Below are 27970 nucleotides of genomic sequence, written 5' to 3' on the forward strand. Positions count from 1 at the left end.
GTGCTAATAACACTTTGTTCAGCACCCACACTGTCAATTTCATTCCAGCTGGGGCTCTTCTGATTAGCAGTCTGCTCTTTGTGTTCCCAGAGACAGACTAAAAGGAGGGGCCGAAATGACAAAATTAAATAAATAATGATGTTACAGTGTGATGGCACCTTACGTCAGTGCCAAGGAAGAAAAACAAAGAAACACAAAGGTTCTCTTGGGATTATTATCCAGCACTGCCTACTGATCATTTCAAAGTAATTTCATAGCTGTTTATTGTTTCAGAAATAATTTCCCAGATTCATTTCACTGATCTTTGCAGCAACCATGTCAATTTGAGTAATAAGAAGAGCTGTGATACTGTATCTGAAACAAGGGAAAAAGGAGTGATGAATTTACTTTAGATGGTTGGCCAGGTCTGCACAGGAACTGAGCTTTACAAGACTAGTAGATTATCAGGCAGGTGATGGAAAACATAGAAGGTTCTCAGTGAAGGTATCAACATGCAGGAGGGAACAGAGATGTGAAAATGTATAAACTGTTACTGGGAATATCCAGTAATACAGAAGCTAATGGTACATGCAAGAGCAGAGATGGAGGTAAAACTGCAGAGATAAGGCAGACAGAAATCACGTCATAGAAACATCTTGCTTGTCATTCTTAGGGGCTGGAACTGAATTCATCCTTGGACAGTAGTGAGCTGCTGAACATTGTCTTGCAGGGGACAGTTATGATTAGTTTTGTGCTTTGTAAAAGTTACTAAGAAAATGCAATTGCTTACGGGCTTCAGCTGGTAAAGAATCCACCTGCAATGTGGGAGACCTGGATTTGATCCCTGGGTTGGAAAGATCCCCTGGAGAAGGGAAAGGCTACCCACTCCAATATTATGGCCTGGAGAATTCCATGGACTGTATAGTCCATGGGGTTGCAAAGAGTTGGACATGACTGAGTGACTTTCATTTTCACTTTCATGGGCTTCCCTAGTGGTTCTATTGGTAAAGAACCTGCCTGCTAATTCAGAAGACAGAAGAGACCTGGGTTCAATCTCTGGGTCAGGGAGATCCCCTGGAGGAGGAAATGGCAACTCACTCTATTATTCTTGCATAGAGAATCTCATGGACAGAGAAGCCTAGAAGGCTACAGTCTATAGAGTCACAAAGAATCAGACACCACTAAAGTGACTTAGCACACCCTGCATGCAAAACAGTGACATGCAGTATTTTTCTGCTTTAAAATAATGCTGTTCACACTTTAGATCCAATCCCCTGATTCTACCCAAAGTGAAGTGCTATAACTGTTAGTGCTAATGCACTAACTGTAAATATGACTTTTTTTTTACCTTTTAAGAAAGGGTTTCTGAATGAAAGTTCATGGGACTCATGCTATTATAAGGACAATTCCACGTTCACTTTGAATTATATATAAAAGTAATCATTTGCAACTTTTAGCCCATTATCATTATTAACAAATTAACCATGATAGTCTACAATGAAAACACTGTGTCTGATCAGACAGAAGTGATAGTAGAAGGAAGAAAGCGAAAGAGCAGTCAGAGTGCTGGATGGAGAACCAGGAGAGTGACCTGCAATTATTGGTACATGGCAGAAAACCTGAGCTTCGCTGCTGTAACCACAACTGCCACTAAATTTGTCCCGAAAGCAAAACTCCCACTCTTATATTTTAAGCCTTCTGTGCTGGTACTCTGTTCTAAACTTATAAAACTGGATGACTCCTAGCTAACAAGTGTTAAAAATATAGACTGTAGTCTGTGGATAATTTTTTAATGTGTGGGTAAAGCATTTTTCTCCTTCAAGAAGTTCAATTGAAGAAAGCCTTTTATGCTGTTTCCAAATACATACACATATTTGGGGGACATAAGATAAATTCCCTGCCATTATTTTGACTTGTGTTTTTTTCTCTTTTGGAGTCTATAAATAAGAACTATTATGTTAGGTTCCGCATTGTTAGTTTTTTCCAATAGAACTTTAGAAGTGAGGGTGGGAGAGTAGAGGAATCGACTCCTCCAGCGATCTTTTTATCCATTTAGACAAGGGAAGTAGATTGGTCCTGCTTTTGTAGCTAGAGGAGTTTAATAGGCCAATGTATCTGGTGGTATGTTCTATAGAATACTATCCCCAGAGATGTTCCAACATAAAATGAGTTTTGTAGTCCGATGTTATGGCAAATTCTTATTTTAAAAAATCTCTCTGTTAAAGAATCCTAATGTACATTAGTGCTTTATATCTTGAGAAATACTTTAATAAAGAAATAATTTGTTAAATATTTTAAATCCAGTGTGATAGACTACTAGTCCCCCCAACCCAAATATGTTCTTGCACTTTGCCACAATAATGGAGTTTAACCTGTGAACATGGCCACCCAAGATTTTCCCTTGAAATTAGACCTGCCAATGCCATTGAGTTCTTGCCAGTGGATGGTAGCCGAGTATATATGTTCAGCTTCTGCATTTGCTTGTTCTTTACTTCCTCTCATCTTCCCATGGGCCAGAATGTAGACATGTGTGTCAACCAACCTCAAATATGTAGATGAGAACAATACCCTAGGAGACAACAGAATGGGTCCCTGCTGACCTTATGAAGTAGAGCCTGCTTTCATCCTCTAGACTGTTATGGGAGAGAGAATTTTCTGTCCTGTTTGAACCAGGGTATAACTTTGTTTTAATATCTCAGCTTATACTTTATTATACTCAACATTATTTAAATTATTTTTGACCCTAGAAACTACCTTCCCTGTTTTTTGAGGAAATCAATTAACATTGTGAAAAACTCGACTTCTAGGAAACACATTTCAGGCAACACTGGACCATGTCTGAACCAACACTGGACTTTGACTCTGATTTCTTAGTCTGTACCACATGCTTTGAGGCATGTCTTGCTCTACGATTTTCCTCATCATTCTCTATTTCCTGATTGGTGCTACTCTAACTGATGACCCAAGGCCCAATTCCATCTATCAAATGGCTCTTCAGAATCCCCCAGTGGATCCTCTGGACCTGGCCAGGATACAAGGAATAGAAGAGTTTGTCAAGGATCACATGATAAGATTGAGGGCCCCCCCTGCAAGAGATAGCATCAGTCTTGCTTCACTTTGTTTGGTTATAATCACATCATACTGTTCACTTCCAGAGAACTGAGGATTGTAGCTTAGTTGTGTGTTAAAGAAGAAAATGAAATGGTTTGATTAACACAGAGAATTGTTTCTGCTACCCTGGAGCCTGAAAAATGTCAGACACTCATTTTCTAAATGCGGCTCTTCCTAGTTGCATTCTCTTTTGGAAATACATGAATGCTTCCACCTGGAGCAGGGAAAAGAAATGAGACTTCTCTTTCTATAATTCCTGTGAAGAACTGCACATCCTTTCCATAGGGAGTGACTACTGGTTTAGTGGAAAGGAAACTGGTTGAGAGATGAGGCAGGTGGGAGGACTTCTAGTTTTCTCTTGAAGTGATGTCTTTGTTTAGTCATCTACTTTTTCTGAAATATAAATCTGAGATATAAATTGATTTCCTGATTTCTCGAACAAGAAAGGTATTTCGATATTTGTCCTGGTAACAGTATTTTGTTATTTAAGAGCCAGAGTGGGTTATAAGTGACAGCGATTTCTACATCAGTACAAAATTCCATAGGACAGCATTTTTGATAAATGTTCAAACTCTGTGATATTCAGAGAAATTCCTGTCTCCAAGCAGCTCTTTTCTTTATCATGTAGCTATCATTACATTCTATATTATATTGACCAAAAGCATAATGATAAAAGCAGGTGGAACTTAGAGATTTGAGTCCTTCCTCTTCACCTGAGTTACTTGTGAATCTATTGACAATTCCTCTGCATTGTTTACACCTTCTTTATAATTGTTTAAATACTATGTATTATCATTAAACTCTCTCATCTTCAAGTGTTTGTTCCTCTTTTGGTCCAGTCCTCCAATAACTGCCCACCAGTCCTAGGGAACATAAAGAATCTGAGCATTTGATACCTAAGCTTTATCTTACCTTCCTTATGTATGGATTCACTTTGTATTTCAAGATGCATATCTTTTACTTTTGGTTCACCATTCCCAACTGCTCCCTATGTTCATGCTAGTGTGAATTTTATCTCTGTTATAAGAATGGTTTAATATGCTGTATCTGACAATTTTGCCTCTTTCTGTTCCATAGCCATATATGGAAACTCTCCACCCTGCTCAGTCCATATTTTCCCTCATAGCTCTGTTGGTAAAGAGTCTGCCTGCAATGTAGGAGACCTGGGTTCAATTCCTGGGTCAGGAAGATCCCCTGGAGAAGGAAATGGCAAGCCACTCCAGCATTATTGCCTGGAGAATCCCATGGACAGAGGATCCTGGCAGGCTGCAGTCCATGGGGTCACAAAGAGTCAGACACGACTGAAGTCGGACATGACTTAGTGACTAAACCACCACCACCAAGAGGGAGAAGGAGAAGGGTTAAATGTCTCCAAACTTGTAGATATTTTTCTCCTAAATCTTCTTACAAACCTCAGTGGGTGAAAAGGTAATAATTAAGATGAAAACTTTTATGCCACTTCTAGCAGTATGGTGGGACCCTCTTGTGTACAGACCACAAAACATGGACTAAGGCTAGATAAAGTATTTGCTCTGAGCGATCCTAGTTTGGTTGATGCATCCTGGTCATTTCTAGGGTTTCCTAATTACTGATGATGAGCTAACTGCTAATTTTCTCACTGTTTGTCACAATTATTGATCTCAAGAAGTCAGAGATTCATATAATCTTTGACTAGAACCAAAGCCTTCCTTAACAAAATATCCTCTTGACTTCGGCTCTACAACCTGGCTTAGAAGTTCTAATGAATCTGTTATACTTAGAGGATTTTACTCCCCCAGAAAAAAATTATTTTCCATTTATATTTTTCCAGGTAACTGGTCCTGCTCAGGTAGTGAGATCAACTAACCAGTGAAATCATCTTTGAGACCTGAACACTTTCCTTTGAGATCATTTTCTTGAACACTGCCTGTCACTAACTGACCCTAAGTTGTTTGAAGAACAGTTATGATATGACACCCGCACAGTTATTGAGCACCTGACCAGCCTATCCAAGGGTCTCTATACCCCTTTCTCAAAAACTGGCCTCACACTTCTAATATTGGATAGTTATCATTTTGGTGGTGGTGTTTGACTCCTTCAAAGGACGCACTTAAACTACTACTCCGATTTTAATACTCCTGTCTACTTTAGCATCTCAGTGACTGACGACATGTCTAAAACAATATTTGTCTTCCTAGATAACTGTTTCCAGTCATTTTTAAGACAAGGAGATCCTAGACAGATCTAAGGAAATCTCACGCTGGCCCTCTGCTGGGTTTGTGTGCATTGTTGAATAGGGCAGGATGCTGGAGAAACACCATTTGGGTGCCTAGTTGGCAAAGTTTTAAATTCGGTGGCATTTAATTTCTATATGTTCTTTCTATTCCTGACATCTCTTATCTTCTGTGAGTCAGTGATTGCCTGACTCAAGAAGGCACCTTCCTAGTGAGCTGCAATGTGATAGAGGTAACTTTAGAAGTAACTGGTACATTGTGATGAGCATGGGTCAAGGATAAAGATATGCAGTACCATCTCTCTTACCTCCAGAAACTTACAAGAGAGTACTTATCCCCATGGAAGGTGAACCTGGAGACGCTCAGAAATTTTAACAGATGTCATTGTCCTCTGCCCACTCCATCCATAAAATGAGTAGCACCTTTATGGCCACAGAAGAGCCAGGCAGGCTGCAGCCCATTGGGTCACACAGAGTTGGACATAACCGAAGTGACTTAGCATGCGTGCCTCCTCACTCTGAGTTCACTCTTAATTTCAGTGCTAGAATTTTCTCACTCAGGCTTTGGTCCTTGTAACTTGTTACAATGTAGCAAACTCAGTAAGGGAGAGGGCTGCTTCTAGTAATTAAAACTTCTTTTGCCTGCCCTCCCCTAGTTCAGCCTTCATGTTTTATGCAGATGGGCAGCAGGGCTCTGCCCAATGAAACCCCAGAATTTTAATCACCTCTCTCCTTTCTGTCCCATCATCTCAGTGAGTTCTTGCTAAAATTCTTTATTGGATTCAATTAACTGTTCTCTACCTTGTGTTATTTGCCCCACTGAGAGGTGAATTTGTCAGAAAATAAAAATAAGAATGTATCAGAAGCAGTTTTTAATGAAAATTTTAAGCTGATAATTACTGTTGTCAGTGATAATAATAATGATAAGCTTGGGGGTGGGGGGGGGGAAGGACTGTTGAACTGTTACCACAAGAACCACAAAGAAGAATTTGGAGTTTATGATCAGTCTTCTGCCTATTAGGAGATTTTTGTAGACACCAAGTGACTATACTTTGGCTTAGGATTTGGAGAATGTCATCGTGTCTAAATGGTTCTTCACTGTATTGGTTTTTTTTTGCTTCGGGACAAAAACATGTTTCCCAATTAAGGATGTCAGGATAACCTGATTATACCTTCCTTATTGTCAGCAAGGGCCACCAACAGGCATTTATGTATTTCTGGTGTCAGTAACAGAATCATGCAAGGCTTTTTGCACAAATGAAAACTTCTCATTCGGTGAATCATAGACAGTGGCACCCTTTCAGAGAACTATCTTCTGGGAAGAGACAAGTCTTCAGCAAAGTCCCAGAGGGTCTGTACTCTTCCTCTGCCCTTTTCTCCAGCTCATTAAGCTGTTGGTGATTTATTTCCTTTAATCCAACCCTGTTTCTCTTCTTGTCTTTCTATGTTAGTCCTTCCATCTATGTCCAGTCCTTCCATTGTAAATCCATTGCATGCATAGTCGATTCAGTCGTGTCTGACTCTTTGTGACCCCATAGACTGTAGCCCACCAGGCGCCTCTGTCCATGGGATTTCCCAGGCAAAAATACAGGAGTGGGTTGCCATCTCCTGACTCAAAAATGCCCCAGTGAGGAGAAGGACACCTGTTTATCCTTTCTCCCACTTCCGTTCTTGCTCTTCATGTTCACAGAACTGATGAGACCCGGGGCTGGAACAAAAAGCACATAAATTCTAAAGGTCACTGGAACAGTTTCCTCGGAGTTCCTGTATCCTGAGTCTCAAAGGATTCAAATGGAGCCCAAACATTGAAAATTGAGGTCTGAGTTGGAGTTCAAGAAACATCTTTTGCCAGCTGAGAGATGTTTAGCCTTATTTTCTCCATTGTTATTGGGGGGGGGGGGGAATTAAAATCTAGTTTATAGGCCTGCTGTGGGAATTTAATGAGACAATCTATGCAAAGTGCTTGGCACATAAACAGTACTCAATAAACATTAGCTATTGCTGAAATTATTTGTCACACCTCCTCTTTCAAAAGTTTATGGCAAATACTCTATCAAATTTTGTTTATGGAAATTATATGCTTTTGCTAGCCTAATTTTTATTTCCCTTTTATTTCTTCATCCATCATTTAATAACATACCATGCTGTGCTGTGCTGGGCTTAGTTGCTGTCGAGTCTGACTCTTTGCAACCCCATGGACTTTAGCCCACCAGACTCCTCTGTCCATGGGATTCTCCAAGCAAGAATACTGGAGTAGGTTGCTGTGTCTTCCTCTAGGGGATCTTCCCAACTTGCATCTCTTATGCTTCCTGCATTGGCAGTTGGGTTTTTCATCTTCCTTTATTTCTTGAATTACACAGATGTTTTAAAAAGTTGAGTGAGGAGTGGTAAAGAGTGACAAAATTAAGTCTTAATCAATATCTACAACTTGATGGAGATGAAATAAGGCTTACCTACTATATTGGGGTTCTTCAGAGAAACAGAACATGTAGGTGTATATCTGTACTATTATTATAATATTATATGTAGGATCTATATAATGTATCATGTATAATACATATAATTATATAATAGAAACATAATATATAAATATTTTATATCCAATTTATTACATATGTAAGTGTGTAATATATAAAGTAAATAACATTATACACAGATATAAAGCTGGAAACCCAGAAAAGCTAGTGAAATACTTCAGTCTGAGTCCTAAGGCTTAAGAACCAAAGGAGCCAAAAGTGCAAATCTCAGTTGAGAGCAGAAAAACATGAGACAAGCCCTTAGCCTAAGCAGAGAGGCATTTTTTTAAAAGGGAGAAATGCCTTCTTTCCTCGCTTTTTGTTCTATTTAGATTCTCAATGGACTGAATGTTGCTTACCCACTCTGAGGTGGACAGTATACTTTCCTGAGTCCGCCAATTCAAGTGCTAATTTCATCCAGAACCCTAACTGATACACCCATAAATAATGTTCAATCTGGCTTCCTCTTGACCAGTTAAGCTGGTACACGAAATTAACCTCTACACTTGCTTTTATCCCTCAAATTTAAAGTAATTTTGAAAATTGACCTGCCAAAATAAAACTGTAGATTTTATGATTAAAATAGTGCCAGAGAGATAAATCATTAAGAAATTATGTATCATTGGCTTGTTGTTTTAGCCAAATGAACGTCAACTCAAGTTTTACGAGTATATATATTGTATATATATATTGATATATATATATTCTCTCAGATAGATATGGATACACACACATCATGGGAAGCATTGCTAATATTTTTATAATTATTTTTAAGCAGTTAAAACTATTCTCAGTTCAGTTCAGTTTAGTTGCTCAGTTGTGTCCAATTCTTTGTGACCCCATGGACTGCAGCACGCCAGGCCTCCCTGTCCATCACCAAGTCCCAGAGTCCACCCAAACCCATGTCCATTGAGTCAGTGATGCCATCCAACCATCTCATCCTCTGTCATCCCCTTCTCCTCCTGCCCTCATGAGAATAAACATTTTTTTAACAAAAAACAGTTATAATGGTCTTTTCAAAATCTATTCAAAGTCTGGTAAAGCTTTCTGGGTGGCTCAGCTGATAAAGAATCCGCCTGCAATGCGGGAGACCCAGGTTCGATCCCTGGGTTGGAAAGGTCCCCTGGAGAAGGGAATGGCTACCCACTCCAGTATTCTGGCCTGGAGAATTCCATGGACTGTATAGTCCATGGGATCGCAAAGAGTCGGACACAACTGAGCAACTTTCACTGTCACTTTCAAAGTATGTTAATATGAAATGAGTTGTTCAGTGATATTTTAGCAAAATTATTTCAGAATGTCATTGAAAATGACTCAAAATCTTAGTGATCTAATTTCAAAATTTATGTAATTAGCTCAATGTATTTATTGAATACCCACACTATGTCCAACTTTCTGTTTAGATCTTGAATGATTGTTTAATTAAAGACCATGCTATTTACCTTGTTGTTCACACTCTGTGACAGACATATTCATAATAACACATGAATTCACACATAAATATAATAACATTTCCATGATGTATTAATAAAAATGCATATTCTGTGTCTAAGACATTCATTCATTATTTAGGTAGTTTTTAAATATGCTCCAGATACTGTTTTATGAACCAGGTTTATAGCAGTGAATGAAACCAACAACTCTGCCTTCATGGAGTTTATGTTTTCATTAGAAAAGGCAACAGTAAATAAAATGTATGGTCTATCAGCTACAGGGAAAAATAAAAACAGAAGAGGGGAGTTAGGGCATAGTGTCTGGGGTCAAAGCTAGCCTCACTGAGGAAGTGGCTCTGAGCCATGACCCAGAATGAGAGAAATGAGATATGAGAAGCCCAGGTAAGAGTACTACAGACAAAGAGATCAAAAGCTGAGAATTTCCCAAAGAAGGAGAATTGCTGCCATGTTTGAGTAACTGCAATGAGACTGGAAAGTTTGGAGTAGAGTGACCTATGTGACCCCATGGACTGTAGCCTGCCAGGCTCCTCTGTCCATGAAATTCTCCAGGCAGGAATACTGGGGTGGGTAGCCGTTCCCTTCTCCAGGGATTTTTCCCAACCCAGGGATCGAACCCAGGTCTCCCACATTGCAGGCAAATTCTTTACCATCTGAGCTCCCAGGGAAGCCTTTAAGTAGAGTGAGTAAAGGCAAAGATAACTAGAAAACAGAGAAGTAAAGTGCACGGGCCTTGGCTTTAAACTGAGGCAGGATTGTCTCCACTAGAAAATTTTGAGAAAAGTACATTATAGGACTTATAGGTTAATAGGATTACCTAATTCCTGTGTTAAGAATGGATTATAGCAAAGGCAAAAGAAGTAGAGAAAGACATCAGTTAGGAAGAATTGGATAAATACAAAATAGAAATGAAACTAGCTTATGGCAACATAAACTAGTGAAGTAGTGAGTTAGATTCTGGATACATTTTGAGGTTAATAGTACTCACAAACTAATATTAATAACATGTGAAACATGAAAGGAAGCATCAAAGGCGATACAAACTTTTGGTCTAAATAATTGGAACAATGGAATTACTATTAACTTAAGATGGAGAACCTCACTTTTGACATATCAATAGGGTGTGAAAATGATGAATGGCATTTGAATATACTAAGTCTGGAGTTTAGGAGACAGGTCCAAGCTAGAACAGTAACTAATTTGAGAGTTGAGAAAGATTGCTTTCTGGAGCCTGCCAGTATTCAAAGCTAGGAAAATGGAGGAGGAAATCAGTAAAGGACAATGAGAAGAATCAGCCATGTGTAGATGAACTACATTATAGAATTATGATCACAAATTTACCATGTAATTGAACGTGAATAAATTAGATCTAATGCAAACAAACATTTAGTTATTTCATAATTTTTTGGTTCGGTTGATCCTAGCTCTAGACTCAGCTGATCTTAGGATGGATTTACTAATTCACTTGCATCACAGCTGCCAGGTCAGCTTAGGACTAGGTGTTCTTAGAAATTCACAGCCAGGAAATGGTCTCTGCGCCATGTGGTCTCATGTCCTCCAAGGCCAAACCATTCAATACCGCGGTAATCCAAGTCTATGCCCCGAACAGTAATGCTGAAGAAGCTGAAGTTGAACGGTGCTATGAAGACCTACAAGACCTTCTAGAACTAACACTCCAAAAAGATGTCCTTTTCATTATAGGGGACTGGAATGCAAAAGTAGGAAGTCAAGAAACACCTGGAGTAATGCAATTATGGCCTTCGGGTACAGAATGAAACAGGGCAAAGGCTAATAGAGTTTTGCAAAGAGATCGCACTGGTCATAGCAAACACCCTCTTCCAAAACACAAGAGAAGACTCTACCCATGGACATCACCAGATGGCCAACAATGAAATCAGATTGATTATATTCTTTGCAGCCAAAGATGGAGAAGCTCTATAAAGTCAGCAAAAACAAGACTGGGAGCTGACTGTGGCTCAAATCATGAACTCCTTATTGCCAAATTCAGATTGAAATTGAAGAAAGTGGGGAAAACCACTAGACCATTCAGGTATGACCTAAATCAAACCCCTTATGATTATACACAGGAAGTGAGAAATAGATTTAAGGGACTAAATCTGATAGACAGAGTGCCTGATGAACTATGGACGGAGATTCGTGACACTGTACAGGAGGCAGTGATCAAGACCATCCCCAAGAAAAAGAAATGCAAAAAAGCAAAATGGCTGTCTGAGGAGGTCTTACAAATAGCTGTGAAAAGAAGAGAAGCCAAAAGCAAATGAGAAAAGGAAAGATATACCCATTTAAATGCAGAGTTCCAAAGAATAGCAAGGAGAGATAAAAGCCTTCCTCAGGGATCAGAGCAAAGAAATAGAGGAAAACAATAGAATGGGAAAGACTAGAGATCTCTTCAAGAAAATTAGAGATACCAAGGGAGCATTTCATGGAAAGATGGACTCAATAAAGGACAGAAATGGTATGGACCTAACAGAAGCAGAAGATATTAAGAAGAGGTGGCAAGAATACACAGAAGAACTGTACAAAAATGATCTTCATGATCCAGATAATCACAATGGTGTGATCACTCACTTAGAGCCAGACATCCTGGAATGCAAAGTCAAGTGGGCCTTAGGAAGCATCACGATGAACAAAGCTGGTGGAGGTGATGGAATTCCAGCTGAGCTATTTCAAATCCTAAAAGATGATGCTGTGAAAGTGCTGCACTCAATATGTCAGCAAATTTCGAAAACTCAACAGTGGCCACAGAACTGGAAAAGGTCAGTTTTCATTCCAATTCCCTGAGAAGAGCAAAGCCAAAGAATGCTCAAACTCCCGCACAATTACACTCATCTCACATGCTAGCAAAGTAATGCTCAAAATTCTCCAAGCCAGGCTTCAACAATATATGAATCATGAACTTCCAGATGTTCAAGCAGGTTTTAGAAAAGGCAGAGGAACCAGAGATCAAATTGCCAACTTCTGCTGGATCATCAAAAACACAAGAGAGTTCCAGGAAAACATCTATTTCTGCTTATTGACTATCCCAAAGCCTTTGACTGTGTGGATCACAATAGACTGTGGAAAATTCTGAAAGAGATGGGAATACCAGACCACCTGACCTGCCTCTTGAGAAATATGTGTGCAGTTCAGGAAGCAACAGTTAGAACTGGACATGGAACAACAGACTGGTTCCAAATAGGAAAATGAGTACGTCAAGGCTGTATATTGTCAACATGCTTATTTAACTTATATGCAGGGTACATCATGAAAAATGCTGGGCTGGATGAAGCACAAGTTAGAATCAAAATTGCTGGGAGAAATATCAATAACCTCAGATATGCAGATGACACCACCCTTATGGCAGAAAGTGAAGAAGAACTAAAGAGCCTCTTGATGAAAGTGAAAGAGGAGAGTGAAAAAGTTGGCTTAAAGCTCAGTGTTCAGAAAACTAAGATCATGGCATCTGATTCCATGACTTCATGGCAAATAGATGAGAAACAGTGAATACAGTGCCACACTATTTTGGGGGGCTCCAAAATCACTGCAGATGGTGACTGCAATCATGAAATTAAAAGACGCTTACTCCTTGGAAGGAAATTTATGACCAACCTGGACAGCATATTAAAAAGCAGAGACTTTACTTTGGACATGAATTTGAGCAAGCTCCAGGAGTTGGTGATAGACAGGGAAGGCTGGCATGCTGCAGTCCATGGGGTCGCAAAGAGTTGGACACAATTGAGTGACTGAACTGAACTGAACTGATGTGCCCTGAGGGTTTATAACAATATCCTATTTTTGCCAGAAGCTTACACGAGGAAAGAGTTTGAGTGTGCATATTTAAGTAATTTGATCTGCCAAGTCATTTAAATTGTTTATTTTTGCAATGTTATTATGTATTTTAAAAACCATACAAATGTATCTTAATGATATTGTAGAAGCAAAAGTAAGGTAAAGTTTAGAGAAACAGATTTGTTCTTCTGACTTGCTTATTAATTAACTGAATTTACTGAAGAGCAGGCTTAAGTAACTTCATCTGTTCAGTGTGGGAACTAATGCTGGAACAGCCTGTATAATATAACTTCATCAAGAATAAAATGAAGTATTATATAGAGGATCCAAAGAAGCATGACTTATATTTTTATTGAATGTATTTATCTTAATCATGGCTTCTGGTCAGTATGTATACTATATATTCTGTGGATAAAATATTACTTAATTATTTTTATCTTAGATACTGTAAATTATTCTTGATTATATAGCACTTTTAAAAAGAAAGTTTACTTGAAATATTACAAAGACAACATATCAGACCAGTTTAAAACCTAAAGGGCTTCCCTGATAGCTCAGTTGGTAAGGAATCCGCCTGCAATGCAGGCGACCCCGGTTCAATTCCTGGGTTGGGAGGATCCGCTGGAGAAGGGATAGGCTACCAACTCTAATATTCTTGGGCTTCCTTTGTAGCTCCGCTGGTAAAGAATCTACCTGCAATGCGGGAAACCTGGGTTTGATCGCTGGGTTGCGAAGATCCCCTGGAGAAGCGAAAGGCTACCCAGTCCAGTACTCTGGCCTGGAGAATTCCATGGACTGCATAGTCCATGGGGTCGCAAACAGTCGGAGACGGCTGAGCGACTTGCACTTCACTTTCACTTTCACTTAAAACCTAGAACCTTTGAGTTCTGAAATTGATTTTCAGTACCACGGACAGCGTCACATTGTTTCTGCAGTAGCTGGAAAGACAAACTGTGGAATATCACACTAGTAGAGAGGACTTCAGTCCATACATCTGTCTGTCTTCAGATTTACATGGTATTGTGAAAATCTTGAAGAAGGTCAATCCATATGCTTGTTTCAAACTTTAACAATTAACCAGAACTTCACAGTTAAGCATAGAAAAAATAAATACACATTGAGCTCAGTATATGCTCAGTATAACTGGTGTTATTTACTAAATGCATTATCATAATAATGTAATTTTTCCTTTATCCTTCTAATAAGATATAACTACACACTATAGGATACCACAATTCTTAAATTCATGTAGCATATAATTTTATATTTGTAAATTTTGAAATATCTTTAAAAGCTTGAGTTGACTAAAGACTTTCTAGTTTGTTGTTTATTAATTTCCTTGTCCTGCATGTTCATTTTCATGCTCAATCACTCAGTCATGTATGACTCTTTGCTAACCCATGGACTGCAGCACCCCAGGCTCCTCTGTTCATGGAATTTTCCAGGAAGTGGGTTTTCCTTCTGTAGGGGACCTTCCTGATCCAGAGGCCAAACCTGTGCCCCCTGCATCTCCTGCATTGGCGGGTAGATTCTTTACCGCTGAGCCACCTGGGAAGCCCTTGCCCTTCATTAACTTTCACTTTAATCTTTTAACATCTTCTAAATAACATTAACAAAATAATGTAATGCAGAATTTCTCTAGTAGCAAAAACCTATACAACATCTCCACAGAGAAGTGTTCAATAAAAATCAATTTGACATCTAAAATTATTTTGTAGGAGATACATATTATTTTTGCAGATGGCAAATAAAGTTAAATAAATCTTAAGATAAGCAGTAAAATTTTAATAATGCTATGACAGGTTTCAGTTAGTTTAAATACAATGTAAGAAAATTGAGCTAAATCCCAAAGTGGACAACAAATTTTAAAAATTCATACTCTAATGCTTCTTAAATGTTTGCTTTGCAATTAATTAAGGTAGTCAATTTCAAATACAGTGGAATTATGGGCTATACACCACGTCAAACTTGCTAGATGCGACGTTGCCAAGGGATCTTTAATGAAAATGATTCCCCTTTTGGCCAGGAGATGGAGCTGACATGTAAGATGCTGCCTTACATTTATTTATTTTTTTTCAATTTAGCATGCTGCTTTCTAACAGACAGTGGGTACCATCGAGTATATGTCAGAACAGAAAGCTAAGGCAGAAACAGAGAGGATGCTGCAGTCGTCCTTTTTGTTTTTTCTTCTTCAGTGAGGATGAAACACGTGTGAGATTTTAGTTTATACTGTAGCCAAAATTCTGAATAACTGCATTGGAGTTATTTAACACATATGTGGATTCTGAGCTATGACTTACAATTCCCTTTATTTCAGGTAAGCCAGCATGATTCTATCTTTGACCTACCAATGAATTGTTATTTATATTAATGGTAACATTTAAAATGTGTGCTTTGTGAGCTTGGATTTTGTCTAGGAGATTCAAAAGCTGCAATTCTAGCTATTCTGTATCTTTAAATCTTCCTAGCCTGAAATGAGCTCTGACTTTAGCATGCTGTATTTTAATATTTATTCGGCTTTCTGATCTATTTCTGTGGCTGTTTGTGAACCTTTTGATGGTAAAGCTTTCAAAGTGAAGGATGGATCTTCCTTTCAAGAGGGAAATGCTGCTCCTTAATGTGGTGAACAAATTGTAGAAATGTAATGAAGCAGACTAACATGGCAGTAGGCTTTTCCAAAGCCCAGGGCTGAGCCTTTTGATAGCAGCCTCCGAGGCATGTCAACATTCTGATCCCAAAGGCCTTCTGAACAATTCTTGCCAGTAATAATGATATAGGTGATTTATGCTTTTTTTCCCATTTCGGAAAAATATGTAAGTCATTTCTCCCACATGAGTGGAAGATTTATGTAATGTGTTTAGTAGACTTGGAATGATGGTACAGACCCTGCCCCTCCTCCAGTGTGGATGGGAGGAGGACACTGAAAACAAATTAATTACTGAGAAAATGAATTTTTCTTAGATTGTGGTAGATTTGTGAGGATAGGACTGTGGCCATTTAAAATAGTTGATGTTGTATAAGATGCTCACATTTAAAATTATTTTTCGTCATGTGACATTATCTGTGCTGAAGAGTGGAATGACTCAGGAGCTAGAAATTGCATGCCACAGCCTTGCTTTTCTGCTGCTTCTCATGCTTTCCCCTAAATTCTCTTATTATTTTCAAATTAACCAGAAGAAAACAATTTAAAAGTCCCAGTCATCATTTATATGAATTTATAATGGAATTTTAATATATTTAAAATTTATTTCTGTAAGATCATTTTTAAATACCTGATTCCTTCCTCTTTTGAAAGTGCGGTGTATTTGTATGTATGGGTGTCATGCTGGTGCTGGAGGTGGCAGGTGCTTCAGGATGTTTCTATCTTACTCATCTTTTTTTTTTTTTTTTTTGTAAAGTGGTGGTTGTGCTATGTCAGAGGTTGTGAAAGCTATGGGGAATGATCTTACAGAATGGTTCGAACCACTAGGAAAAAAATTCATTCCTTTCACATGTGGAATCTAGAAAGAGATTTAAGTTCCATACAATTCTAGTTACATGAAAATTTTTTAGGAACTCAGATTTTTAACTTTTACCTATCTCATTATTTAAAGAAAAACAGTTGTGGCCGAGAGATTAAGTAAAATTTCCCAGACCACATAATTAGAATCAGAGGCAAGACTAGAATACTGACTGACAGGATTCAGTCTTTCATAGCAGCAACACAGTTTACCTCTAGGGTGAACATATCCAAATGGCATATACCAGGTGTATTGACGTTGACTCTGTGTGTGTGTGTGTGTGTGTGTGTGTGTGTATAGAGGGGTAAATTTTGTAAAGTATTTTCTTTTAGTGTTCATGTTACAATGGCATCATATATAGTGTTCAGTTTTCTCAGGGGTCTTGACAAGGCATCCAAGAAAACTAATAAAAGAACTATGGAGATGCTCTGTTTCTTAGTATCCTCCTTACACCCTTTGATGAGGTGTTATTCTACTCTCTGCCCATGAATGATATGAATAGTCACTTACTACCTTGCAACTTCATTCCTCCTAGCTAATAAAACAGACTATACGGGTGCTCTGTTGACCTCTACTAGACCATCATCTCATGCCCTGGCCTCCCTTTTTATCACCTCCTGGGCACAGGATGCATCCTACTACTTCAATATTCTGAGGGGGAAAAAAAGGGATTAAAGCGTGTCACTTCTACATACAACATTTATGAAGTACCATACACCTACCAGGCCTTCCCTGGAGGCTCAGACAGTAAAAACCCACCTGCAACGTGGGAGACCTGGATTCAATCCTTGGGTTGCGAAGATCCCCTTGAGGAGGGCATGGCAACTCACTCTAGTATTCTTGTCTGGAAAATCCCCATGGACAGAGGAGCCTGGCAGGTTAGAGTCCATAGAATCGCAAAGACTTGGACACAACTGAGCGACCAAGCACAGTGCAGCCTACACCTCCCAAGAACAGTCCATGGAAGGGGCTGAGATGTCAACAGAGGCATAGAGTTTATACCTCATGGAATGTAGCATGGAAATGTGCTTGTGTCGATAGTACTCAAAATATTATAAACCTCAAAATGAAAAATGGAGAAAGGTGGGAAAGTGAATGGGACAGGTGTATGAACACCTATCTAGTGCTAGGCGCTGTGTTACAACCTGAGATTCACAATAAGCCAAAAGTCACAATTTCTGTCCATGAGGAACTCAGAGCCCAGAGAAAATGATTTTAAGGGGATATGATAGTTAAGTTATTTCTTTAAAAGTGATCTAGGTATAAATAAATAAAAATATAAAGTTGTTTATTCCAAGCACAAAGGTTAGGCATGCAAATATTACAAAGACATAGTGAAGACATTATATACGGAAATTAAAGAGAATGGTAAATACTCCACCCTGATTGAAATGTGAGGGTATTGTATTTATTTCCCCTGTGGCAGCAAAAGTAAGGGTAATGACTTTGGGTTTTGATGTTATACATTTACATACTAATTTGTACTATCACACAGAGATGATCTGGAAGATGGTGAAAATTTTACATCCAAATATCAGTTTAGAAGGTAAAGCTGAATATATGGATGTATATGAAGCTGTGGCAAGAATTAGGTCACACATAAATGAACATCAGTAGGGAATAAAAGTGGAATGGAGTGGCAAAATAAAAGTGGCTGGAGTGGTGGAATAACACAGGTTTAGAAAGGATATTAATTGATTGTGGGAAAGTAATGGGATAAATTAGTGTTAGTTTAATAACAGTGTCATGGGAGATAAAGCACGTAAATTGACTACCAAGAGCAAACCCATAAAGTGGTAAATAAGAGAACAGGGTAGGAGCTGACCTGTTATTAGGTCATGGATGGATTTTAAGAGAAGTTTAGTAGATCTACAGAGACATGAGCTTTAATTGAGGACTAAGTAGAAAAAGAGAAAGCTGAAGAATAATTTTAGATTTTAAGGTATTTATCAGTGAAGGTAAAGAGAGATGACATGTTTTTATCTTGAAGGGTAAGGTACTGTTAAGGGTAATTTGATTTAAGTTAGGATTAGAGAAAACTCAACCCCTTCATACAGTAAGGATATAAAGTCAGTAGAAAGTGAAGAAAGAAAAAACAGTAAAATAAATTTAAGTCCTACAAGAGACAAGAGAGGAAAGGTTTGAGAATGATTTTTTGTTCCTTTGAGACCAGAAGAAAGGGTAAATGATATAAAAGAAAGCTAATATAACCAGTTTAGGTGCCCTGTTCTTGGAAATTAAATCCTTGTCTGTGAGATAAAATATCTCTTCTATTTAAATCAGTTGGTTCCTCAGAAAACGCTATTTATGGCATATGGTCTTTCTGGAAGAAATAATTCATCCTCAGTATCAAAACACTTTCCAGCAGAGCATATTTTAATCATATTAATTCTTGATTTGGAAACTAATAACACTGTTTCACATTAAACTTATTGTATCTACTTTGGTTGTCTATTTCTTATTCAGAATGACCTGTTTGAAAACAGGTTCTATTTTAAACTTGCATAAGATTAGACCAACACATATATACATACATCTAGTTTGATTAGTAAGGACTGGTTTGCCAGCATGTGAATTAAATATTCAAGCTCTTGCCTTTTCCTCCCTCAGTTTTATTAGCACTTTCACAGGGCTGTGTGTAAAGAAAAAAGAAAGTCAGTTTAATTACAAATGTCCCTCCCTTAGGGTGAACTAACCTCCTTTATAAAGCTTCCTTTCTCCCTTTCTATTGACAGTTCCAGAATCCTCTTACATCCTTCCTAGAGCCCATCTCTTCTAGGCATCCCCTTGCACTCACTAGGCATGGGACAGGAATGTGAAGCCTTGAGAAGGCACAGGCGTGAGGAGAGTCCCATCCTTTACAATGAAGCCTCTGAAATAGCTGCTTCTCAGGTAACATTAACTGAGTTCAGTTTAGCATTGCCTGAGTAGGATATTACTCCCTTCTTTCAAGACCTGACTGGGTTGTACCATGAGCCTGACAGGCCACGGAACAGAAGCAGGCATTTAGGTGGCCGCGCAGACACAGGTGGGGCTTCCCAGGTGGCTCAGGGGAATCCACCTGCAAAGTAGGAGTCTTGGGGGATGCGGGTGTGATCCCTGGGTCGGGGAGACCCCCAGAGGAGAAAATGGCATCCCACTCCAGGATTCTTGCCTGGAGAATCCCATGGACCAGGAGCCTGGTGGGCTACAGTCCATAGGGTCACAAAGAGTCGGACACGACCGTGCACAGCACAGACATAGAAGACTTCCCTTAGGGCTGACCTTGGGCAACCCGATGAAGCAAATGTCACCCCTGCCTCATGGGGGTCAAATACAGATAGTCTCATAGCTGCCACATAGGCTTCTAAGCTTTATAAATGAGAGTATCATTATCTAGCCTCAAATCTGCAGTTATTAAAATATTAAGGTAGAATTTAGATTTTATTTTTTTGCTTTTATTCTTTTGTTATTAAAAATTTTTGGATTATTATTGCTACCTGCAGAACTCTTAACCTTCATCCATCCATTTCAGAACCTGATGTTTATTTGTCTCCATCCTTTCCTGACCAGCAGCATGGGCACTTTGAGGGCATACTTGGGATAATTGATGATTTGAATTGTAACAGTAATTCAAGTTCAGTTCCACTAACACTCATTGTCGTGGGCAATGCTTGGCACTAGATGTTCTGAGAAAAATGCTAACTGTTCAGTGGCAAACCCAGTGTTACCAAACTCAGCTTCAAGAATCCAACACTGAGACACAAGTGTTGGCTAAAAGGAAAGATAACTATTGAGGAAACTGTCAATCGTGTGGAGAAGGTGGACTCTTAAACCTTATCCCTTTCAGAACTTAATGTTTATTTGTCTCCATCTTTTCCTGAATAACTCTTGTTGCAAAAAAAACCAACTCCCCATCTTCCCAGGTTTTGCTCAGAGATTATGAAGGAAAAAAAGAAACGGTTACCTGTTGGGGAGGGGGTTATCTTCTATTTTCAGAGATGATTGTCTTGATCACATGGTTCCAAGTAGGCATCATGTCTCGCTGTGACCTGAGGCATAAATCTTTGGTCAGCTAGTTTTTCTGGTTCCAACTCACCTGGGTTCTATATGCTTGTGGTCAATATACAGTCAACGTTTTCCATCTGGTGAGGCTTTCAGTATCTGCAAGACATCTCAAAGGGTAGGGCTCAGAAAATTGTCTATAGCACTTGAGAAGGATCTAAAGGTCCTTCCTTGACTTTGTTTAATGGCTAAAGTGTTGTTACTTTGTCTTTTTTTTACTGTTTTCCTTTCTTTCTGTATTTTCTTACTTCTCTGATTAAATTTATTCTTTGGTTGAAGTTTTTCCACAGACAGGAGGCGGGTGAAGGACATGGGGTGGGAGAGGCCTGTCTTGGAAGGCCCACGGGGCTCTGCTCACTTACACATCTGCCATCACTTCTCAGCTCGGGGTACTTTCAAGGGATTATATTCTGTCTGGTCTTAAATATTTCCCTTTGAGAAATACTTATTTTATCATGTTGTAATTTTCTAGTAAGTCATAGGAAGCACAAGGCAAGGCTTAGAATATGTTTCAGATTCCTGCTCTAAGCAAACATGCTAGAAGATACATATCAAGGTCTTCTAAAACTTCTGTTAAAAAAAACCCAAACTTCTCTAACAAAAGTCACACGTACTTTTAATATTAACTCCAGATCACTTTCAGATGCTTCCAGTGGTTAAAAAACCACTGCTTTCCCTACTTGTATAACCGTTTGCTCTATTAATCATTAATGCATTTTGCTCAGTGGACTTTAAATACTGATAATGGTTGCAAACAAGTTTATTTCAAACAGAAATCAATTTGGAAAATATTCCAAATGGTTTTAATATAGATTTTGTCTTTTAAAATACTGATTGGTATTTTTGCCCGTACCTACTTCACATGTCTATTATGTCTAGAATACAAGTTTAATATGATCTTCTCTAGTGTTTAATTATAGCCAAAGTAAGATTTATGAAAAATTATTTGCTGTGTTGGGAAAAGTCTTACTTTAGGGTTCAAACAAGAAGAAAGGTCATCATTCCAATGAAGGCAAATAAGCTTTTAATCATCAAAATGTAATTTCATATTATATTGATTTTAAGAGCATTTAAAATGTATATACAGCTCATGATAAATACCATTGGCTATATGCCTACTGAAGTATTATTTCTAATACTATTTTTCTACTTCTATTTTCTATTTTTATATTTCTATTTCTATACTATTTCTAATACTATTTTTCTAAGTAGGAAAAGATGGCTTGCATCAAGAACATGAAGTGAAATTATATTAAAACTCAAAATAAAAGCTGTTCACTTATCTCCCTATAATGGTCACACATTAGTGTAATCTCCACCTTACTGTATTTGGATTAGAGAAATTTGAGGTGGGTGAAAGCAGAGATGGAGATGGACTTGGCAAATCAAAAATGTAAATTTTTACCAGTGATATGACATTAAAATTTTAAATCAAGGCTTTTATTTGGAAGAAAATACTAACTACATTAATAATTTAGAAAGAAAACATTTCTATCATACAAAGACCTTTGTTATTTGTAGGAATTTTTGGAAAAATGGTTTAAGAATCAAAGGTAAATTAAATACATTTTATCTATTAAAGTATGTTAAAGACTTTTGAGGATAAGTAAACATATTTTTTGTTGTCTTTTTGTGTCTACTTGCTAAAAAGTAATTTTGTACTGGAATAAAATGGTCCTAGGACTCAATCGCCCTCAAGAAGTGCTTTGAATAGTTTGAATTATATTTATAGTTTTGAATGACTAAGTCTTATATTGTTATCTAGGATCAGTTGGGATTTTAATATGCTTCCAACATGAGCATGTCTTGGTAGTATTAGCAAATAAGTATGCAATTATGTGATTGCATAATTATACTGTGCTACAACTTGTGTTGGATGATATTTATGGGAGAGTGATAAGGGAACAACACTTCCTATCAGGCTTGAAGGAAGGATAGTGGATTGGTTAGAATATCATGAAAAAATAGAGTTTATGATAAGAGGTCATTTAAAAAATGATCCAAATTCCCATGCATGCATGAGGCTGCAGTCTTGACCTTTGTAATATGGAGAATTGAAATTCAGAATCCCTGTGTATAGCATAGAGCCTTAAGGAGTTGTACCCTTACTGAAATGAGAATTAAAGAATGTAATCTGCTGATACAGGAATTCAGAGAAACTTGTTTCTGTCCTGTCTTTTGGGGGAGGAAAGAGTCTTTTAGAAAGAATTAACTCTAGGACTGCATGTGACTAGTAAATCAAGTCACTTTACCTTCTGAATATATACCATTCTGTGGGAAGGAATTCCTCATTCTATAAGTTAACACAGAGATCAGTATCAGGTCAATGACATCTCAAGTGCTTGGCAGAAGGAATTGTAAAATTGCTAAATTACTGTAAATCTAAATTATTGCAAATGTTTGTAAAATCATTTTCTCAAATTTTAAATATATAAGAAAAAGAATCTTAAGATAAACTCATAATAAAAAATTATAAACTACATGAGAAATAAACCACCATAAAGGATATTCACCAGACATAACAAAAAATATTTAGAACTAGCACCTCAGGAATTTGGGATAATAAAATAATCTATAATAAAATATAAATGAGCATATTTAAAATTATAAAGTGTTAAGGAATAAAAATGCTACTGAGTAAAATAGGTGTATTTTGAAAGAAACCAAATAGAAATTTATAAATGAAAATTATAAGAACTAGCATTTTAAACCTCAGTAAATGGGTTTAATAGAATAGATTCAGCTGAAATAGGAGTTAAAATTTTGTAGATGGATATAAGGATTTACCTAGGATGTATCAATTGCATTCTTGATGTAAAAAAAGCAAGATAAGCAGAGTTAAAAGTTTCAGCAACAAGAAACAGATATTTGAGAAAGAGATAATTGAGATGATGGGGTAGAATTAAATAGAAGAGAAAATCCCAATATTGATCAAGACATGTTTCCTTGGATAGAACCCCAGCTTGAACAGTATTTTAACCCAACTAAACCCCAATTCATTGATCTTATCACACTTTCACTGTTCTTAATGTCCTCGTTCCTTTTATTAAATAAATTCTATGGTCACTCATAATAATCACTCCTTACATGCACACTTAACAAACTCTCCCTCCCTCTTTTTTTAATTTTCTGGTGAAATCTCCTCCTAATTATAGCCAACTCTCCCCTTACTGCATGTGTGCACTCATGTAGCTGGTCATAAGCACAAAACTCAAGTGGGCCCTTGATGCTGCCCAGAGATCATACCACTGTTCCCTAGACTACTCATATCCCAGTTTCCTGGACTTGGATTTCATACCCTTTCTTTTCTTCTCAAACCACCAATACTTCCTACTTCATGTTCACTAATAGTCAACAATGTTATTTCCTGAGAAAATTGAAACAATCAGGAGATATTTTTTCCTTTAAGACTTTCCTCACTAAATGCATTTCCCCACCAAGTTCTGTACCCACATATTCTGGCTTCCCACCTGTTGCCTTAAATCAGCTACCTCTGCTTCTACCTAAAATAATCCTTGCATCCGTGCATTAGACCCTATTCCTCCTTACCTACACAAGGCTTCACTTCAGCAATTTTTTTCTCTCTCTCCTACACCAGTGATTTTAGCTTCTTACTGTATGATCATGCAAACATTTTATTATTGCTCCTTTATTAACTTTTTTTCTTCCTTCACCAACTACTTCTCCATTTCAATCCTCATCTTTTCAAAATTACTTATCAAGGGTGTTTGTTATATTCTATGTCCATTTTTCTCTACCCATTCTCTTTTAGTCAAGTTTTCACTCTCACCATTTTACCAATTCTTGATAGGAATACAGGAACCACCACATTGTCCAATGGTCCATTCTGTCTTTGTCTTAGCTGAGCACATTGCAGTATTGGACATAGTGCATCATTGCATTTCCCTTGATATATTTCCTTCTCTTGGATTCCAGGACAGGCCATGATCTTGGTTCTTCTTCTATTAACTCCTCCACATCACTTTTCTCTTTACTCTGCCTTTCCAAAGTTCATTACTTATGAGTGTCCCTGATCCAGTCCCTGATTCTCTTTTTTCCCTCTATCTTCATCACCTTCTTGTGATTCGTTGAGTCCCATGGCTTTAAATGCCATATAAATAATCATAATTTCCAAAAGACTTATGTGTCCCACTGCTTCTTTGACATGTTGACTTTGATATCTCAAAGAGAACTCAAAGTTAACATGCCCTAAACTACATTTCTGAATTTTCCTCTCCCTGACCAACCTGGTTCACCCCCTGCCTTCCCCGTTTTACTTCTTAGGGGATAACTCTAGTCTTACTTATCCTCAGGCTAAAAGCTTTAGAATCATGTTTGAGTATTCTCCTTCTCTCATATCCTATATCCATTCCCTATGGAATTCCTGTTGGTTTCATCTTCAGAATATATCCAGAAGCTGACTACATCCTGGTATCTTGACTGCTACTTCCCTGGTCCAAGCCATTACCATATCTCTCCTGGATTTATGCCTTAGTTTCTTAAAACTGGACTTTATTCATCTACTTCTTCGCCTACTCTCAGCAGATGGGAGTAAGATTGTGCCATGTCTCTGCTCAAAATCCTCTAGATAATGCCTATTGCTCTCAGAGTAAAAACTATGTTACAGTTTCCTATAAGATTCAGTTGAATCTGGTCTCTGTCACATTATTTCTCTGACATCATCTCCAATTTCTCTTTCCCTTATTCACTTTTACTATTTCTTGAATGTTCCAGGAACACTCACGTCTTCAGGGAGGTTCATCTTCCTGGAAGGCTTCTGCCTCAGATATTTGCATGACTAATTCCTTCACCTGCTTCAAGTCTGTGTTCAAATGGCATTTCTAAATGATGTCTATTCTGACTATGCAATTAAAAATCTCAGCTCCCTTCCCCTACTCCATTCTTTTGATTCCTCCATACTTTCTTTTTACTTTTTGCTTTACTCTTTTTTCCTTTCATTTCCTTTTTTTCATTCCTTTCCCTTCTTAAAACTTACAACTTCTAGCACACTGTGTAATTTCTATCTGCTCTGTCAATAATGTAAACTCCAAATGGACAAAGATTATCTTTTTGGTTCACTAATTTATCACAAGTGCTCAGAATGGGTTCTGACATATAGAAGTAACTAAAATTATATTTGTTGAGTAAGTGAATGAGCCAACTTAAATTGTATTCCTTTAAGCATGCTTAGTGGTACTCTCAAGCACCTAGTCCACTGCCTGGCACATAAGAAATTTTCAAAACATACTAGATTAATCATAGACTGAAAATAATGAAAATTCAATATTGATCTAGTGTATACTACGTGTCCTGAACTTTCTCCATGTAGATTCTTTTAATTCTTGCAACAACTCTCAGGAGGAAAGTGTAAGTTTCATTTTTACAGATGTGATAAAGTTTTCATTTTTACAGCTGTTTGGCCCAGGACTCTATTCTTTCTCAACTATTTCTGTATCCTCACTGTGTTATCTTCAGAGACTGTATCATAGAAAATTAAATCTATTCCCTTGTTTAGAGATGACTAGAAGTAATAGTTGCAGTGTCAAGTGTGTTGGGAATGTTCTGTTTTTGTTTTCAGTTGGAAGCAAATCTTTAGTGTTGTGAATAATAATTAATTTTTTTGTTATCTTAATAAGTTAGGAAAATTGACTTTATATTTTGTCCTTTTAACTCTGTAACTGTTATAAAATTATTTACTATTTAATATACATCAACCACCAGGATTTTTTCCTATTTTATTGTGATATAATTGACATATAACATTGTGTAACTTTAAGGTATACAACATGTTGATCTGATACACATATGTTGGCAATATATTACTAATGTAGTGTTAACTAACACCTCCATAATATCACATAATTATTGTTCCTTTTTTTGTGTGGTGAGAAGTTTTAAGATCTACTCTCTTAAATTTTTGACTATGTAATACATTATGTTAATAATAATTTAAACAATAATTACAACACTGTACATTAGATTCCCAGAACTTGTTCATCTTCCAAGTGGAAGTTTATATTCTATGGCCAGTATCTCTCCATTTTCCTCACTGTGTACCCCCAGGCCTTGATAACCCATCATTCTCCTTTTTTAAGAGTTTGGCTTTTTTGGATTCCACATATAAATGATACCATACAGTATTTGTCTTTCTCTGACTGACTTCACTTAACAGAATTCCCCAAGCCATTCATATTGTCACAAATGGCTGAATTTTTCTTCCTCATGGATGAATAATATTCAGTTGTATATAGAATATGATATATGCCACATCTCCTTTATCCATTCACTCATTGATAGACACTTAGGTTATTTCTGTGTCCTGGCTATTGTGAGCAACACTGCAATAAGCAAGGGAATGAAGATATCCCTAAAATATTTGGTTTCATGTCCTTGGATATATGTCAAAAACAGGATTGCTAGGTTATGTGGTAGTTTTATTTTTAGTTATTTGAGGAACTGCTGTACTGTTTTCTATGGTGGTTGTACCAATTTACATTCCCATGGATGGTGCCCAAGGGTCCCCTTTCTCCACATCCTCACCTCTACTTGTTGTCTCATGTCTTTTTGATGGTAGCTATTCTACTAGATGTCAGTGGTATCCCATTGTGTTTTTGACTTACTTTTCCATGATGTGATGATCAGTGATGCCAAGCACCTTTTCATGTATCTGTTGGCCATTTGAATATCTTCCCTGGAAAAATTCCTATTCATGTCCTTTGACATTTTAAAATAGGCTGAGTTTTTGCTATTGAGTTGTATATGTTCTTTTATATTACTTTGGATATTGACCTCTTATCCAGTATATGGTTTGCAAATGCTTTCTCCCATTCTGAAGGTTGCTGTTTCATTTTGTCAATTGTTTCTCTTGCTGTGCAGAAGCCTTTTAGCTTGGTGCCGTCCTCTTATTAATTTTTGCTCTTGTTGCTCATGCTTTCGGTGTCATCATATCCCTCTCCCCAACAAAAGTTGTTGCCAGACCAGTGTCAAAAAAATTTCCTATTTTTTTCTAGTAAATTACAATTTCAGATATTATGTTTTAACTCTTCAATTCATTTCAAGTTAATTCGTGTATGTGGTGTAAGATAGGGATTCAGTATCATTCTTTTGCATGCGATTTTCCAATTTTCCCAGCACCATTGATTGAAGAGGCTGTCCTTTCCGCACTAAGTGTTCTTGGCTTCTTTGTCAAATATTAGTTGACCTTATTTGTGAGGGTTTATTTATGGGCTCTCAGTTCTGTTACAGTGGTCTATGTGTGTATTTTTATGCCGGTGTCTTTCTGTCTTGACCATTATACCTTTGTAGTATAGTTTGAAATCAGGTGATGCAATTCTTCCAGGTTTATTCTTCTTTCTCAGTGTTGCTTTA

At 37.5% G+C, this 27970-nt stretch overlaps 1 protein-coding gene across 1 annotated transcript in view; it reads left to right on the plus strand.

Moving 5' to 3' along the window:
- Window positions 1–15143: 15143 nt before the first annotated feature.
- The window catches only part of LOC122453888 (sodium channel protein type 2 subunit alpha), a 137953-nt gene continuing 125126 nt past the window's right edge, over window positions 15144–27970 (plus strand). Inside the window, exon 1 of the mRNA XM_043488197.1 lies at window positions 15144–15375. The gene's annotated coding sequence lies outside the window, so the exon portion shown is untranslated. The remainder of the gene's footprint in view (window positions 15376–27970) is intronic.

This window comes from Cervus canadensis, chromosome 15 (assembly GCF_019320065.1).
Source record: "Cervus canadensis isolate Bull #8, Minnesota chromosome 15, ASM1932006v1, whole genome shotgun sequence".
NCBI classification, from domain to species: Eukaryota; Metazoa; Chordata; class Mammalia; order Artiodactyla; family Cervidae; genus Cervus; species Cervus canadensis.